At 51.7% G+C, this 17,984-nt stretch overlaps 1 long non-coding RNA gene across 1 annotated transcript in view; it reads left to right on the forward strand.

Annotated features, from left to right (window-relative positions):
• The first annotated feature begins 550 nt into the window (after positions 1 to 550).
• Positions 551 to 17,984, forward strand: part of LOC142864837 (uncharacterized) — a 43,538-nt gene continuing 26,104 nt past the window's right edge. The window contains exons 1-2 of the long non-coding RNA XR_012915140.1: positions 551 to 660; positions 786 to 885. This is a non-coding gene — a long non-coding RNA (uncharacterized LOC142864837). The remainder of the gene's footprint in view (positions 661 to 785; positions 886 to 17,984) is intronic.

Genomic DNA, 17,984 nt, shown 5'->3' on the forward strand with positions numbered 1-17,984 from the left:
ACAGGGAGACAGTGGGGAGTCCGTGCAGCAGCCAAGCGAGCTGCCTCGGCTGAATGCGTTGGACCTTGATGCAGGATGGGTGAGTCCAAATCCCGAGGGGTAGAGTTGACAGGACCTGGCTGGTAAGGACAGTCCCTGTGGTTAGACTCCTGACATTGGCACCTGAAGGGATACCGGTGCATCACTGAGGCTGTGAATCTTGGAAGATGACCAAGTGTGGGGAAGATGATCATGCATTTGATTTTGGACACTTTTACAGGGACAACCATTTTCCTTTTCTGTTATGCTTTCCCTGGTTCATGAAGTAGGCTCACCCATGTCAGGAAGAGATGCTTTCTCTTGTCTGCCTCCTCCCTCATCAGGAGGGAAACTGACTTATCTGTATTAGTGCGGTTACAGTGAACAGGTGTGGCCTTGCCACCTTCCCGTTTTCACTGGGATCTGCTTCCAGAACTGTGTGTTCCGCTCCGCTCCCTCTTTCACGTGGAAAGCATGCTGGGGCCAGGATCCGGCCTGCCTTCTGGAGTGATCTGGGGTTTTCACCCTTTGCTGTTCCCATAACTGCGGCTCAGTGGCATATGGATGTGATTCTGTCAGATTATGTTTGCTTTACTGACCCAGTGCTCACCGGGGCTCATCACCCCCAGGACTTGAGCTGGGGTAAGTTTCATGGAGCAGGATCGTGGCCATACATCTAAGTGGCCTTTTCAACCTGGATTCACCAGTACTAAAGCTGGTATTTTGATCTCCTGCTATATGATTCACATATCTTTCTGTTGGTTCAGAATGGAAGAGAGGAGAGAGATTTATTGCTCTAGACACATCTAAACAGAGATGTCAGATGGATCAGCAGCTTGGAGAGGAGGTCTTGCCGGAGAGAGAAATGTGAGTTGTTTTGAAAAGATGGGAATGGAGGAGACTTGAAGAGGCCTCTAGATTGAGCCTTGGGGAGCTCCAGAATGCAAAGGCTGGGCAAAGGAGGACGACTTGCAAAGCAGACAAGACAGGGAGGGTAGAAGGAAACTCAGGAGGAGGTGGTGTCACTGAAGCTGAAGTGGCCAGCAGGGGCAGGTGTCTGTTAGGCTGAGAGACAGGGAGGCCATTGACATTGGCAAGCCATGCTTGGAGAGTAATGGGGGCCCCACAACCCAGATTGTGTTTGGGGGGAGAGAGAGTGGGAGGTGGAACAGAGGTAACTAGTGTAGACAACTCTTTGGGGGAGTTTTTATGAGGTGTAGGAGTAGACATGTCATTCTTTGTGGTTGCCCAGTAACTACAGCATGTCCTTATGTCTGGAGAATTCCCCATCTATGAATCTTGCTGAGAAAGAGAGCCTGTCTCCCTCTATACATGAAAAAGGTGCCAGATGGACAGTTCTTGTCTTTCCAGCTGGCCTTCAGCTGGAATGAGCACAGGACAGGGCTCGTCCATCAGAAGTGACACCCAGACTTGAAATCAGGAGCTAGTGAAGCACAAGAGGAAGGACATGGGGGAATGTTTTCTAAGAGCAAGGGTGGCTGTAAAAAGAAGAGTTCCTGGGTTAGCAGAGGCAGCAGAGCCCCAGTGAGTGGGGCTTTCCATGGAACCAAAGGAAAGGGGAGTAGGGGTGGTGGTCATGGTGGAGGTGCTATTGCTGTTGCTGGTATTGGTGGGGTTAGTGGTGGGGGGTGGTCGTGGTGATAGTGATGGTGTTGGTGATGGTAGTTGTGGTGATTATGGTGAAGGTGGTAGGGTGGTAGTCATGGTGATGGTGGTGGTGTTAGTGGTGTTGGTGTTGGTGGTGGTAGTGGTGGTGTTGGTGGTTATGGTAATGGTGGTAAGTATGGTTGTCATGGTGATGGTGTTGATGGTGGTGTTGTTGGTATTGGTGGTGGTTGTGGTCATGGTGATGGTGATGGTGCTATTAGTGGTGTTCTTGTTGATGGGGATGGTGGTGGTGGTGGTGTTGCTAGTGGTAGTGGTGGTGGTTATAGAAGCTGATCCAAGCTGGTTTCCTCATCTTCCTGGCAACTCTATAAGCCAACCAAGTATTCCTCTATGTATGTATCTATAGTTTTCTAGATAAACTTCATTGAGGCATAGTTCAATGAGTTTTGAAAAATGTACACACCTGTGTGCTCACTTCTCTAATCAAGATATAGAACACTTCTATCGTCCGAAAAGTTACCCTGTGCCCCTTTACAATAAATTTCTTCCCCCTCCAGGCCCAGGTAACCTCTTATTTGTTTCTATATCTATAGTTTTGCCCATTCTAGAGTTTTACACAAATTCAATCAATATTGCTGTATCTGACTTCTTTCCCTCCGCTTCATGTTTTTTGATTCATCCATGTAGGTGCATGCTTGCCTAAAGTAAACATGTTTATCCACAGTAGTTCATTCCTCCTTGCTGCTGGGCCGTACTCTACCCTATTTAACATATTGCAGTGTGCGTCTACACCCACTTTTTGGTGAATATGAAAGCTGTGTCCAGCTTTTGGCTACTATGACTAAGGCTGCTATGAACATTTGTGTACAGGTCTTTTTGTGAACATATGTTTCAATATCCTTTTAATCAGTTCCATTTTTGCTTAAATCAGCAAGAGCTGGCTTCTGTTACTTGTAGCTAAGAGATCTGGCTGCAATAGAAGGAGAGAAGGGAAATTAGCTGGCAACTGGAAGGGGATGTTGGGTCAAGGAGAGGATTTTATTTTTAAGATGTAAAAGACTTGAACATGCTTAAATATTGATGTCCATGATCTGGTTGAGGGGGAGCTGTTGAGAGAAGAGAAAATTGATTCTGTGAACCCCTGCAAAGCAGGAAGGGGGAGAGCCAAAGCCCAGGCGGTAGGAATGTCTTGGGAGGGGAGCACAGGCAAAGCCTCGAGTGGAGCGAGGGGAGATCATGAGAGGACGGGCGGGTGGGTGTGGAAGGAGGATAGCAGGAAGCTGGGGGAGCTTTCATCTGAGGGCTTTGACTTCCATAGGGAAGTAGGTGGTAAGGTAACATACTGAGACTGAGGGGGGAGACAGGGTGTCAGAGGTCTGGGGACAGGGGCAAGTATGCAACGGTTATTGCAAGGAGGGCAATAGGGCACTAATTGGAGAAGTGAAGTAGCAGTGCCGGGCAGTATTAAGAGCACAACTGAGGCTAGTGACTATGACATGGAGCATTTCCATGGGAACCCACTGTTGATGCCCCAGCAGAGCTGAGGTGCTTGGAGGCAAGCCCAGGGAAGGGGATAAGGGCATGGACAACTCTTCCAGGAATGAGCAGGCTGCACTGAGCTTCCTTGCTCTGCTGCCAGGATCTAACACAGTGCCCTGCATGTGGCAGGTTAAATATTGGTTGAATGGATGAATGAGTTTAGAGGCCATGGGGAATTAGAGCTTAGCACTGGTCTGGTACAACCTCCCCACTGTATAGAAGAAAAACCTGCAGTATGGAGAGGGGAAGGGGCTTGGCCAAGGCCACACAGGCAGAGATGGGATTTGCTCTCAGCTCTGTCCAATCTCAAGTCCAGAGCTCTTTCCACCACCTCTCCAATCACTGCTGACTGAATGGACAAATCCTGTGTTCAAATCCTGTCTCCACCAGTGGCTCTCCACCTTACTTTGGGCAAGTCACTTGAGTGCTAGAAAGCATTATTTGCTCCATTTTATAGATGTGGATACTGGGTCTCAGGAAGATTAGGGCTCTGTAGCTGGGAACAGGTAGAGCAGGGATTTCACACATTCCCTCATTTAACCATCACTTATTGGGGTAGATTAAATTTTTGGTCCCACGTCTTCACTCCATCATAGCAGGATTACACATCTGCACTCTTTACCGTGTACTTTTGCAGTGAGGGAGCTGTATGTACTTCCTCCTCCCCTGTTGAGCTTGGCCACATGACAGTGGAGAATTAGTGGGTGTGACATGGCACAGGACTTAAGGGAGCTTGTGTTTTGGTTATTGCCACAAGAAGCACATGTTCTAGAAAGCCACTGGCCTTTCAGCCTGCCCAGAATGCACATACATGGGCCAGACCTGAGCCCAGCTGCAGCCTGGAGCCCAGCCAGCTGTCCTTCAGTGTGGACACCATCACTCCACTCCATTCTAACCCAGATTAGAATAGCCATGCTGGTGTTGACCTGCAGTCGGCTCCTGAGCAGGGGAACAAATGCCTGCTGTCATAAGCCACTAAGTGTTGGGTGGCTTGCTATGCAGTATTATTGTAGCAGCTGCTGACCGACAGAGGACCGGGTCCTGTTCTAAGTGCAGACTTGGGTTACAGAGATGAGTCAGACATTGTCTCTATTCTCGGGAGCTCACAGTTTATTGGAGGTGGGTGGCATCACTTGAGGTTTTTTAAAAATCAAATTCTAATCTCTAAAATTCACATCTAAGAGACAAATGCAAATTCGCTCAGTGATTCTTTTAAGGGTTCCCTTAGATTATTCTTGGAAGATGAAACTGACAAATTTTTTTAAAAACTTGCTGAATTTCCACAGTGTGCAAATGACAGAATCTGTTTTGTGATAACAAGAGGCAGGTGAGCTGGAAGGTGACTTTGTCGGATGATGTCATCCAACAGTGTGTTTAATGGGCCCAAAGACAAACATCAGCAACTGGTTTAATGAATGGGGTTAACTTGGTTCTTGATCCTAGAGTTGTGTAAAAAGGTGGATGGTAATGATTTCATCATTTTATTACTTTTTTCTCGATGAATAATAATGATGCTTGTGAAAACGTGTTAGCTTGCAAAGTGCTTGAAGCAAATTTCAAACAAACGTGAGTTTTTGTTTTTGGTGAGGATTGAATCCGCTGGATGAATCCATGGCTGTGTGAGCCCCACATAAGCCACCTCGTGGGCTCATTCGCTGGGGCTGCAACACCTTACCTCAGCGGGGCTGCTTCCCAGCGTTCCATAGGCAGGAGCCCGACTGATTGATCTAACTATAATGTTGAAATAGTGACTTTAATGCTCATCTCTTAGAGTAAATCTGTAATGAAAGCACAGATGCTCTTTGGAGAGAACTCAGAAGAAGATGCTTGTCAAAGTTATCCATCTCAGGGTCAAGTGGTCTTTTTTATTAACTCCTTGATGGCTGACAGGGGGGGGAGGAACTTGAGCTGCTTTCGAACTGAAGGCGGGAGCCAAGGAAGAGGGTGGGCTGAGATCAAGGAGAGGGAGGGCGATTAATGATAGTTCAAGGTCCTGGAGAAGGTAAAGGGAGAGGGGTGGGGTACTAGGTAGGACTGGAGGGGCTGGCCTTGAAAAGGAAAGGGACCCTCCATCCCTTGACCATGTGGAAGTAGCTCGTCTGATGTACGTGGGATGGGGCAGGGCCGGAAGCTGAGGAAGGTCAAACCAAAGGCCTCAGTGAAGTAGGAGGCAAAGACCTTCCCTTGTGAGTGAGGGCTGGGGGTGGGAAAGAACAGTAAGAGGGTGGTGCAGGGACCAGGGGCCAACAAGGATCAGGCTTGGTGGTGGTGGTAGTGGTTGGGGGGTGTCCTGATGAGGCCAAATGCATATGTAAGTTCCTATCTGTTCAGCTGAGTGACTTGTCTTTCAGACATATTTATTCTTCATGATTCAGCTCTTGTAGTGGTCCCTCCAGGAATTCTCCCTTGATGCCATTCCCATACATGCATCCTACCCCCCGTAGACCCCCCGGCTGGGTGGGGCCCCTCTTAGGTGCTCTGGAAACCTGGTGTGTTTCTTTGTTCCAGAATTCTTCCTGTAGACCCATTCCACACCCCTGGGGACCTCTCACTTAGATCCAGTAGCTTTCCCTGGCACGGTCAGGTATTAGAAGAGTCTCCTTTTCATGTATGAACAATTCTCATCTGATCAAAATCAGTCTAAATTTCTCACCAGACTCAAAGTGTTTGTCTACCCCTAGCTCAGGGTTAGCCCAAACATCTTGCCCTCTCTGGAGGTCGCTTGTGGCCCCTGTGAGGATGTGTAGGGAGGGAGATGAAAGGAAAAGAGGACTTCGGTGCCCTCTGTGTGCGATGTCCAAGTGCTGGCTCCTTCTCTGGCTGGGGCTTCTGTGTGGGTTTTTCAGAGCCACTGTGCTCTTCCCGATGTGGGTCCTCCCTGGCTGGCATCTCCCAACCCCCACAGCTCCTGCTCTGGCAGTCCAGTGCCACCGCCTCCTGCCCCTGTGGACCCCATTTACCCATCTGTTGGCTGGTTGGGGCGAGTTGGGGGACGTGTATGAGGCTCTGAACCAGTTTTGCTGGCCCTCGGCAAGCCCTGCAGGGGTGGACTGGCTCCCCCCTTCCAGATGGAGACACACGAGCTTTAGCTTTGAGGCCTCAGCTGTGGCTTGCAGAGACAAGTTCCAAGTAACTTCCTGTTATACAAGACATTAGTTCCTTCAACTCAGATGCTCAACTTTTATCTTAAGCATAGAAGAGTGGTTACACCTGCAGGTTCTGGAGTTTGACGGTGGCCGGGCAAATCATAACCTCTCAGAACCTCAGTTTCCTCATCTGTAAAGCAGGGACAATGGTCTTTACTGTCAAGGATGTTATGAAGATCGACTTATTCTTTGGGTATCAGGTGGTGCACAGCAAGCCCTCAGTAAATGCAAGCACTTGTTTGTGGATTTCTGAGGAGTCCTTGCTTCCCCCATCCCAGAGTGGACTTCAGCTCTTCTTGCTAATCCAGGCACAGCTGCCTCCTGCCATTTGCCTGGCCTGCTGGCCTCTCTTTGATAATTACACAGTGTATTTTGAGCATCACTATCTTATTTACACCTCACAACGACCTTGCAGGGTAAATATTATCATCATTGCCACTTACAGATAACAAAACTGAGACTCAAGGAGGCTGTGTCACTTGCACAGGATCAAATAGTATAAATAGTGGAACCAGGATTTGATCCCATGCCTGTCTAATTCCAACGCCTACATGTTCTCCCACTCATTTTGCCTCCTTAACCAACTTGCTTTTTGTCTATCTCTTTGTTCCCTTTGCAAAGAGCAACTCTTCTGCACTCTATGGACATATTAATAATAATGGATCCCTTTTAATGAAGTCACTTCCTGCTTGGAGTGCACCCTGGAAATGGATCCCCCACTGCCCAGTAGAATGACACTTCCTGTGTTGCATAATAACAAATATGCCCACAGCAGCTTTGCAGAGGTAATATTGACTCCCTCCATTTCCTGTCTACTGTTATTTAAACTGTATAAAGTTGCCATTTTCAGGGGAAAGTGTCCAGTTACTATTGATTCAGTATCCGTCAGGTGCCCAACACGGGATTAGTCAAGAAGGGGAAAGCGTGTTCTGATTTTAAGCCTAGAATCTATTATAAGAGCTAAGAAGTAAAAAATTGCCAGCAATGCCAAGATATTTGTGGTAAATACCTGTGAAGGGGGACAGGAAGTTAACACCAGAGGAACTCAAAAGAGAGACCAGTCTGGTGGGTGGAGAGGGGTAGGGTCTGGGAGAGGAGGTCACATAAGGCTTCATGGAAATCTGGGGCTGGTGCTGAGCCTTGAAGGCCAGGTAGAATTTGGAGAGGTGAAGGCGAGAAAGACATATCTGGTGTGTTTGCAGCAGGGAGTGAGCAGGGGCCCACAGAGGCAGGAACCCAGCATGGGTGCAGGGACGCATTCTTCCAAAAGAGTCTCTCTTTTACAACCGTGTGCCTCTTTGCTCCCTGCGTGGGGATTTTTATGACCCCATCCATCTGTTTGCAGTCAGCCTCAGGTTTGCTTTGAAATTCAAAAGCTGAAGGGGAAGTGTTATATTGGAGCCAGAGCAGCAAGCTGGGCAGCTTTCTCTGAGAAGGAGGGAGTGGCCCCATGGAGCAGAAACCACTGCAGGCAAAGCACCTCTCCGTTGGCCTGGGTCCCTGGGAAGCATGGGACCAGGAGTGTTAAGGGGTGGTGGACGACCAGCCAGGGGAGGAGCTTCTGGCAGGGGCCTGAGCTGGCAGCCTTCGTGGCCCCAGCAGGCAGCCCGTGAGAGTGCGAGGCCGAGTGTGGAGGTTCGGGGGTCCTTTAGCCGGGGCTTCGTGCCTGATCCGGATCCGTCCGTTCTGTGTTTGTTTCTCTTTCCTGCTCTGGCAGACGGGCCCGGGCCCGCTGGGAGAGTTGGCTCAGCCCTCCGTGCCTCCTGAATTCCCTGGCCCAGCTACCACCACTTGCATTCCTTAGGAGCCTCGGTGTCCCAGAAAGACAAGAGTTTTTCCATCCTCTCAAATAAAAGGCTTTTAGTGACAGTCATCGAGCAAATCCAAGATCCACAGTCTGGACTTCCAAGTCCTGCTCCAGACCCCCCACTTCCCTCAGCCCCCGGTGCCCTAAGACTACATCATAGCTAACGTGCGTGGCCTGCCCTGACACCTCCCCTAGCGGGTCTCTCCACGCACCCCTCTGTCATTCATGCAGCCACCAGAGGTCCACAGCCCCTCTTTTGAAAGGGCTCCTGGGTGGGTCCTCCTTACACAGTCTGTCCACACCCCACACTCCATGGCTGTCTTTCCTGCTTCCCCTTCCAAACACCCCCTGAGCCGGCTCTCCATGCCCCGGCCATCCGCTTCCCTGGGCTGTGCCTCCGTGCCTCTGCCCGAACGTGTGTGGAGTGCTCCTGACGTGGGTCTGGAGCTTCTCTACGTGGCCTGGAGAAGTTAAAGGCCCCTTTGAAACAGACTCACACTGTCAGGCTGGCAACAACTAACTGGGGGCTTTATTTGGCATTTGATGCAAATTAATTTTTTAGAAGGAATAGCTTCCAAGGATGGAAGTAGAATTAAGAAGTTGGAGGGCGGAGAAAGATCTTGAAATTCTAGCCTGTCAAAATTAGAAGGATCTTTAAAGATCATCTGCTGCAAGTCCTGCATTTTTCAAATGGGGAAACTGAATCTCAGTGAGGGGATATCATTGGCCTAATGTTATTTATGAAGTCAGTGGCAAAGCGGAACTGGAACCCCGTTTTGGTCCTGAATTAGCCATAATCTTCCAATCACACCGCTTGGAGGCCCTGAGTGAAGGCTGGGGGACTGTGGACATTCAGGGCACATGCTTCTTTCCTCTTTCAAGAACCATGATTTGTGTCGATATGGATTTTACAGATACAAAGCACTTCAGATCTGTTGTCTGAGTTAATAGCTGTTACAACTCTGTAAATTAAGCCAACCTTATCCCCATTTCCCAGGTGAGGCAAACGAGACTGGGGGTTACGTGACATGTCCAAGGAAAAATACCCCCAGTAAATAGCCAAGGAGGATCTTGGGCCCAAGGCTGCTGCTCTTTGCAATATATGGCATTATCTCCTATTCCTCGAAAGATGTTAACCTTTTTAGGAAAATCATGCAGAAAAAGATGAGGTAGAAAGTAGAATAAATGGACTCTAGTTCTGGGTCCCAGGGACTGGTACCACAGCTCAGTGCTTTTCTGTCCTCATAGTGGAAAGAGACAGGTAGGTACAGCAGGGGTGTCCTACCCTTCCAGATCCGGTGTCCCATTTTATCACCAACGTGTTAGAGTGCCCCTCTGCACTGAAATGGAATCTACGGAGAATATGATACACCTACACATGTGATTTTTAAAAAATTAATTTAATGCCCTGATTGTAAGAAAAAAAGAAATAGTAACTTATAATAAAATAATATGTAATTGGGTATATTGATGCTTGAGCACAGCAACACTTGCAGACATAATGTAGTAGTCAAAAGCTTGCCTTGAATTGTCACCGTGAAAATGACAGCTATCATACAGAGGGGCACAGATGTGTGTTGTTCTGACACCTCAAATATGCAGGTAGTGTTGTCAGTAAGGTGCTGTTCAAACCTGGCGAACAACTCCTGGTAAAGTTCAGAATAAAATAGAGTACATTCTTCTTTCAATAAACATGGAATTTGTACTCTGGTAAGATCCACTGTATATTAAAACTTTGCAAACAAATGCTATGTTTATATAAAATAGATTTAGGTTCTAGGCTCAGATAATTACAAATTATTTTCCCCCTCTAATGAATGTTTGGCAAGACATACAAAAATCGTGCAGGATGAGGGGGTAATTCTTTGTATGGGACTCTTAGCAGGTCACTAAGCATCCCTGACCCATGACCACAAACATCCCGCTCCCCCCAACTGTATGAAAGCCAAAATTTCCCCCACAGATTTCCAAAACATCCTCTGGGTGGTGATACTACCTCTGCTGAAAAACACTGATTTGGAGATTTTAGACGCCAGGCATAGAAGAGGGAAGGCTCAGACCTGTGTTGTACCTAGATGTTTGCATTTCTTTCAGTTTTGCTTTTGATGGACATAATTTAATACCAATCTTGGATGGTACTTAGTTGTCAGGCTTAAAATTAATGAAATACATATTAAGTTCATGTCCTCTATTTCAAAGACTCTGCTCACTCAGGGGATGCAAACATGAGTAAGACCCGGGCTGGGCATGTACAGGTTTTGCCTTTTTAAACATTTTAAGGGTGATGAGACATACAAAAGCCACAATCTAAGACTGGATGCACATAGGCTTGGGGTGTCAGAGGAGTGTAAACGTGAGTCGGGGGACCAGGGTAAACTGCTCTGTGGAGGTAGAAATTTAGGCCTTGTGAGAGCAGGAGGCTGCATATCTCTAGTTGGGCGCGTGTGGTCCAACGTAGGTGCTTAATCTTTGCTGAATGAATGCTTTGTTTTTAACAAATGTGCACGTGGGACCCAGCACTCTGCAGGCTCAGGTGTGGGGAGTAGAAGGTTTCTGAAGCTGAGGTGAAGAGGACTCTTTGTCCTATACTCTGTATCTGGATGGGCCACAGTGTGCTGAGGCCAGGAAGGGGCCTGGGAGTCCAGGAATCCGAGTCTGCCTCCAACTCCCACTCGCCAAGAGGCCACGGGTGGGTCTGCCTGTGGTGGTCCCTTCATCTGTTCAGGGGGGCCTGAGCCCAAAGGCAAGCCCTGTCCTCTCCAGCTCCCACCTTCAAGCCTTGCTTCTTGGGGTCGCCGTGTGCAGCCCAAGACCACAGCCTGAGCAGCACTGCCCCCTGGTGGTGGTTGCCAGCGGCAAGAGCGCCAGCGCCACCTCCCAAGTCCAAACCGCTGCTGAGGTTGGCTGTCCAGTGCCCGCGTCTCTGGGCATGGCTGAGGTGGGCCACTACAGAGGGGGTGGTGAGGGCAACTTGGCAGAGTCCGTCCCTTCTCAGGGCACTCCCGGTGGTGCCACCAGTGTCCTGCCAAGCCCGGACCACGTGACTTCATGGGTCATTCTGTCACTGGGACTGTGGGGCACAGGGGAAGATAGAGCTCAGTAAATACCCTCCCCCCCATCATCTTCATCATCACCACCACCACCACCAGGAAAGGACTCTGGGCACTTAGGTTCTACAGAGCACTGGCAATCCGTGTCACCCTAAGCCCTCAGGTAACTGTGGGTCGGGTCATCCTTTTCCACTGTATTGATGAGAAACACTCAAGGGAGGACGGGTGGTGGGAAGAGATGGCCCAGGGCATCAGGCTTTCCTCTACCTCACACTGCCCACACCCGGCCCGACTCCCGCCTGTCCCCTCCGCGGCTGCTGGGAACCCTGCCCTCCGCCGGGCGGACGCCGTGAGCCCTCCGGCTGCGGGGGCTGTTTGACGGCCCTCGGCCTGCACCGCTGGTCTTTGCTGCCCGCAGTAACCGCTAACATGTGCGCTGGGCTTTGTTTTCCAAAGCATTTTTACATCAACTATCTCACTAAAACCTCACTGAAAGCTGTGCCAGAAGTATTTTTATTATCCCCAGCATAGAGATGAGGAAAATGAGGCTGAGAGAGGGGACGGGGCCACTGTGGACAAGGCTGAGCCAGGTCCCAGGCTCCTGAGAGCTGCCCAAGACCCTGACTGAACCTGGGAAAACTTTGGGGCAGGGATGAAAGGTGAGGGTTTGCTCTACTGAATTTGGGGAGCCGGCTGGCCCCCAAAGCAACCCGTGTTTCCAGTCTCCCTGGAAGGAGTCCGCTTGTCCCGAGGAGCTGTCTCCAGGGTCCCTGCATCCTGCCCCCTTGTCCCAGGCCCCAGCCTGCACTGTGAATCCAAGCTGGCCTGCGAGACCCTGCTGTGTTCCCACCCTAGCCAGCCCTGCCTCTCTCCTGCCACCCTCAGCCCCCACCCAGGCCTCTCCCAGAGACTCCCTTTCCCTCTGCAGCACGCCCGCCTCTCCTGCCACCCCCCCTTCTCTGTGTCCTCCCACCCTCTGTCCATCTTTCAACGTATTCCTTTGTCTTTCACTTACGTCTTCCTGCATTCCCCACTTCCGCCCTTGGTCAATGTCCCACTCAGCCCCCATCCCACTTCCCGGGTCTCAGGGAAGAGGGCGTGACGGGATGTCTGGGGAGCCTGCAGGTCTTCAGCCCTTCCTTGCCTGGGAACTTATGTCTTTAGGTTGGAGATTTTATCACTCTTTTTTTGTGGCTGATCAGGAAGGAAGAAATGAACAAAAAAAGAAAACACAGGAACTATTTTGCAAGCCCAGAACCCACCAACATGAAACAGGATTTTATGAATATTTTCTGAAAATAAGTTCATTTTACAATGCTGTAACTGTGGCCAGCCCACCTGCCTTGCTGGCCGCAATGAGCAGCAGCTGGAGCCCCTTCCCCTGTCCCACGCAGCCCAGCCCAGCGTGGCCTGGATTTGTCCTGCTGCCAGGCCGGGTGCCCCCTCTGCTGGGGCAGCCCTGGAAGGTGGTGGCGAGGTGGGGTAGGGGGCTTCTCGCCGGCTCAGAGGCCCCGGCAGCTCCCATATCCCTTAGCTCCCAGAAGCCCGAAGCTGGTAGGTCTAATATTATTCCCATCTACCTGCAGCCCAGATGTGGCTGGGGTGCCCCTACTCCAAAGTACCTGGTAGGATTGTCCAGGACACCATACGCCTGGACGGTTGGGTCCAGGTCCTCCCAGAGCTCCTAATCCCTAATCACACACTTGCCATCGTGGCCTCGGGCTCACTGCCCCTGCTTCACCCCACCCCATGTCCACTCAGAGCAGTGGGGCTCATGGCCCCTGTGACAATGACGACAGTCTGCAGGTTTCCTCCCCATCGAGGAGGTAGATGCTCCATCACCTCCAGTTTCTCTCCATTTTCCAATCTCCTCACTTCTTGTCCATCTCTCTCGATTCCTTTTTTCTCTTGCCTTCCTTTTCAGAAGCAAATGATAAAAATTCCTCGCCGGTCATAAAGAGTATTTTCCTTCTACCTCCTTGGAGGTGGCAGAAGGTGGTTTTCCTTCCTACCTCGAGCCCCCAGATGGAGGCCACCTTCCAAATGAAGAGATTGTTCTTTCTAAAAGGAATTTTAGTGAATGCAATTTGCTCCATCTCTTTCATGCAAGTAGGGAGACTGAGATCCAGAGAGGGGCAGAGCTGGCCCAAAGCCACACAGCAGGCTGCAGCCACACTGGGTCCAGAACCCAGGGCCTGTGGTCCTCTCCCGGGAGTCTGTCTGCTGCAGGACATTGTCTGCTGCAGGACGCTGTCTGCTGCTGCTTCTGGAGGGTCAGGCTGGAGAACCCGAGGTGTTCAGGGTCAGGCAGAGAGGTCTCTGAAGACATAGGAAGACAGGAATTGAGCACACAGGAGTGAGAGGTCAACAGAGAGAGAGAGACAAAGACAGAAGGAGATGGACAGCCAGCCAGCCTGGGTGGGGATCCCTGGTCCACTGAGAGTTCCCAGCCCCTGCTCACACCTCCCGTGTTGAAGAACTCGCCACCTTCTCAGGCAGCGTGTGCTGGTTCTGGGAAGCTCTTCTCTTCACTGAGCTGAAACCCGCCTCCCTGTAGCTTCCTCCGAGGGCCAGCTCTGTAGCTACCCAGAGAGGCCTCCTGTCTGGGACAGCCTTACAGAGATCTATGGCTGGGATGGGGTCCCCCAACGCTAACCATCTATTGTCAGATGAGGCGTCCACTCTCTCCCCGGAAGAGCACTTCAGTAGGAGCCAGCTCAGAGCAAGGGGCTCTGCCTGTCGGGCAGGAGGGGCTGGGCGGGCTCCCAGTTAGCAGGTGCAAACAATCGAGTAAGTGTACCAGGTGCAGACCTTTGGGCATCCTCTCTTGCCACCTGCGGCCATAAGTCCCCTCAGCCACCCATTCCATCATATCTGAAACCCCATTTCTGGGCCACAGCTTCTTCTCCAGGGAGAACTTCGACTGAGGATGAGGGGCCCCAAGGAAAGGCGAGGGCCCAGTCTCCCGCTGAGCTGGGGGGTGCATCCCAGGAGCCTTCCTCCAGAGCGTGTGAGGGGCAGAGACCCCAGGGGTCACCGGCCACAGCAGAAATCCTCATACCATTGATGTCAACCCCTAAGAAGCACTATGGTGGGGGAATTGGGGCAGGGACTTTTCTCTGGAGCTTTGCCCAGAGCCGGGAGTTCTGGGCAGGTGCTGGGACATAGAAAAAGCTCACTGTGCTGGGCCTCAGTTGGGTCCCGCCTTCGCTCGCCTGGCCTGGGAAATGTGGCCACCGCCTATGCACGGCGGCACAGAACAGCAGATAACAGGGATGGCTACAGGCTCAGAGCTGGACTACTTGGGTTTCAACCCTGGCTCCAGCATTTACGAGCTGTGTGATCATAGTCAAGTCACTTAATGTCACTGTGTCTGTTACTTCCTCTGTAGAATGGAGACAGGGAAGAGCAGTTGTGGGTAGTCAATGATTTCATGCTCATAGACGCTTAGAGCACTGTCCGGCACATAATCACGCTCAGCAAGCGTAGCTCCCATTGCACTGTGATTTCCCTCACGTGGCAGTGGGGCCACCATGTGCAGGCCACGTTGTTCTTAGTGGGAGCTGGAAGAACTCAGTAGCCATGGCCAGAGAATTGCCCCTGGTGACAGCTTCTGGGGTTTTAGAAATAAAGAGACCTCTTCCCCGCCACACTTCTCAGTGACTTGTTCTCTTTACCCTCAAGTTCCAGTGACTGAGTCTCCCTGGTGGAGCGTGAAGCACAACACCACGGGCGGATCCCAGGCAGCCGACACTGGACGGGGTGTGTGCTGTGATATGATATGAAAGCTACAGCGTATTTTACCTGAAGTGCACCGCTCTTCCCAGGCTCCCACTACATACAGTGTCTATATGGTCTCTATAGACCGCACGTGTGGGGTGGACCACACAGAGGTGCTCGCCTGTGGTCCTGGCCCTGGGGAGCCACAGGGAGGGGTGGGCATGCGCAGATCATCTTGGCACCTCATGGTGCGGCAAGGAACAGGGAGCTGTGGGGACAGAGAGGAGGCGTGGCTGACTTGGCTTGGGGCACTGCTGGGTGGTGGAGGGAGGGATGAAGTTAGAAAACGCTGAGGCTGGCGGTAGCCCTGGAGTGCTGAATCCTGGGAGAGGAACTGGCGAGAGGCAACGTTCATGCAGGGACCTGATCTCAGGGGGCCTCGTGTGACCTTTGTCAACAACACTGGGGGGACACGGAAGAATTTTAAAAGCAGGGGTGATGCATGGTCGTTTTGTGGCTTATAGAGCTCGCCCGGGCTGAGGGTAGAGTGGCCTGGAGGGGACAAGTGGTGGGTGGCAGTGGCTCTGATGAGGGCCTGGGCCAGAGTGGGCCAGTGGGATGGAAGAGGTAGCAGGGTGAGTGAAGAGGCACCAGCAGGTCTTGGTGAGCAAGAGAGCCGGGAAAGGGAGCCCCAGGGTGAGCCCCAGGTGCGAGCCGTGGTTAGAGGCCCCCGAGCAGCTCCGTCTCTGCGTCTGTGTCCCCAGCCATCGGACATGCCCCATTCTCTGCAGGGCAAAGGTCCCATCCCAGGTCCTCTGTCCACAGCCTCAGGCTGTGGCCTCACAGCAAAGGCAATTCCCCAAACGTTCCCTGGCAGGAGGCAGCAGCCGTCACACACAGAAACACCGAGCCGTCGAACTCATAATGTCTTTTATTAATATATTATGCTACAAAAATATTTTTGGCAAAATAACATTAATAGCATCTTTCTTTGTCTTCTATTATACTCTTAAAGAACTCTTCATGATAATTCACAGAGGTGAGGGGAAGAGGTGATTAAAGAGCAACATCGTGAATACCTTCCACATACATTACGATCTGAAGCTCGTGTCACACTGTGAGTCAAGTTGGGGACCATCTGCAATCTCTGGAGGCCCAGGAATGGGACAGGACCTCCCCTCCTCTGGGCTAGCCCCTACTTTGAGAGTCAGCCCCTGCCCACCCCAGCCAGAGGGGACCCGAGGTGTCAGAGAGCGTTTGTCTCTGGCAGCTCATGGGAAACATCTCAGACTGGGACCCCATTCAAAGCCCACTCCCCCCACATCAGGACTTGGGATGGAGGGGACCTTCAAGGCAGGCTACTGTGTCACCTTTCCTGCCTGCCTCATGCTTCCAATCCCATGGCAGCCTGGGGAAAGTCAAGTGCTGAGCCTGGGGAGGGGCCACACCATGCTTTCATGGAGCCCCAAGATTGTACACGCCACCCCCACACCCCAGCCCCAGAACAGCCTGGGCAGGAAACAAGGTCTCCATTTGACAGATGAGGAAATGAAGGCTCAGAGAGGGGCAGGGGCTTGCCCAAGGTCACCTAGCAACATGGAGGAGGATGCAGTTTCTCCCGAAAGGAAAAGCCAAGCTTCCACGTGGAGAAACGATGGGGAGAGCTGACACTGCCCGGAAAGGGCCAGGTCGGGGCTCAGTTCTCCTGAACCCTCTCTTCCCTCCTCCAGGGCCAGAGGGGATGAAGGGAGGGAGCTCAGGGATGGGGCTGGGGGCCTGGGGTTCAGTCTTCCCTCTCCCACCTCCCAGAAGTCCCCTGCCTGGGCAGCAGGCACACCTGCCACTGCCAACTCACGGCAGGCCCAGCTGGTGCATAGGAAGTGGGGAGGGTAGGGGGTGGGGTGGGGTTCTGGACTGATTTCTCAACCTTACAGGTTTAGACAGCCAGCCAGGGTGGTGTTTTTAGCTGTCTAAATGAATTTTTGGAAAAATAACAATGTTCAAAGAACCTGAGCAATACGGAGCCGGGAGTGACCCTCGATGTCATCTACTCTAGTCCCCTGCCAAGCCTTCAATTCTCCTACCACATGTGCAGCCAGGAGCACCTCTCCTGACAGGAAACTCACCGCCGTGGGGCCCTGGTCCAAACTCAGACAACTTTGGCTGGTGGACGGTATTCTGCTGGCGGAGCTGAGGTCTGCTCTCTCCTCCTTTCCTGCCTCCGTTCCTTTCTTCCTCCCTCTCTGTGCTTCCTTCCCTCTCTCTTTCACTCTCTACACATCTCCTGAGCACCACCTTCGTGTCAGATGAGGATACAAACACAAACTCACATGACCCCTCCACTGAGTTGCTCACGGCCCAACAGGGCAGCAGAAACACCACTAGACAGCCACACCGCTGGGCAGCGGGTACTGGGGTAGATGCTAAGGAAAAAACAGAGCAATGGGGGGGGGGCTTCCTGGAGGAGTATGGAGTGATCCTCAAAGGATGAGCAGTTGTGGGCAAGTTCCCTTCCTTGGGATAGGGAACATACTGTCTGTTCTAGAAATGACTGTGGTTCAGGCTGGCTAGGCACAGGGTAGGAGAGACAAGAGACAGGTCTGGGAGGTCAGCAGGGATGGATCACAGGGGTCTAGAATGCCAGCCCAGGACCTGGGCTCTTACCCCACTGCCACTGAAGAACTGTCGCCAGCCCCAGTTCTGTTCTCTGCCACACAGGACACCATCCAAGCTGCAATTCCCGGATAGAACCTCTCTTGTCCTTCATGATGTCTTTACTAAACTTTCCTTTTGGTAGAAGGACTTTTCCCTCCTCTTTGGGATCTGTTGTGACAGTGGCACTGGGCTGGATACTGGGCAGGTGGGACAAGGGGCCTGAGTCCCCAGGCCAGGAAGTTGCACAGGACAGAGCATGCAGCGTGAGGAAAATATGCTCGGGTCCTTCAGGGAGAGGGCAAATGTGCGCACGGCACACGGTTCCAGGCTCCCGATCTTTGACTGTCAGGGTTGGCGGCCCCTGTAGCTCCCTGGCAGCCCAATTCTTACCCGTCACCTGGATGACGGACTCCCTGCCTC

This window comes from Microcebus murinus, chromosome 2, assembly GCF_040939455.1.
Source record: "Microcebus murinus isolate Inina chromosome 2, M.murinus_Inina_mat1.0, whole genome shotgun sequence".
Classification (NCBI taxonomy): Eukaryota; Metazoa; Chordata; class Mammalia; order Primates; family Cheirogaleidae; genus Microcebus; species Microcebus murinus.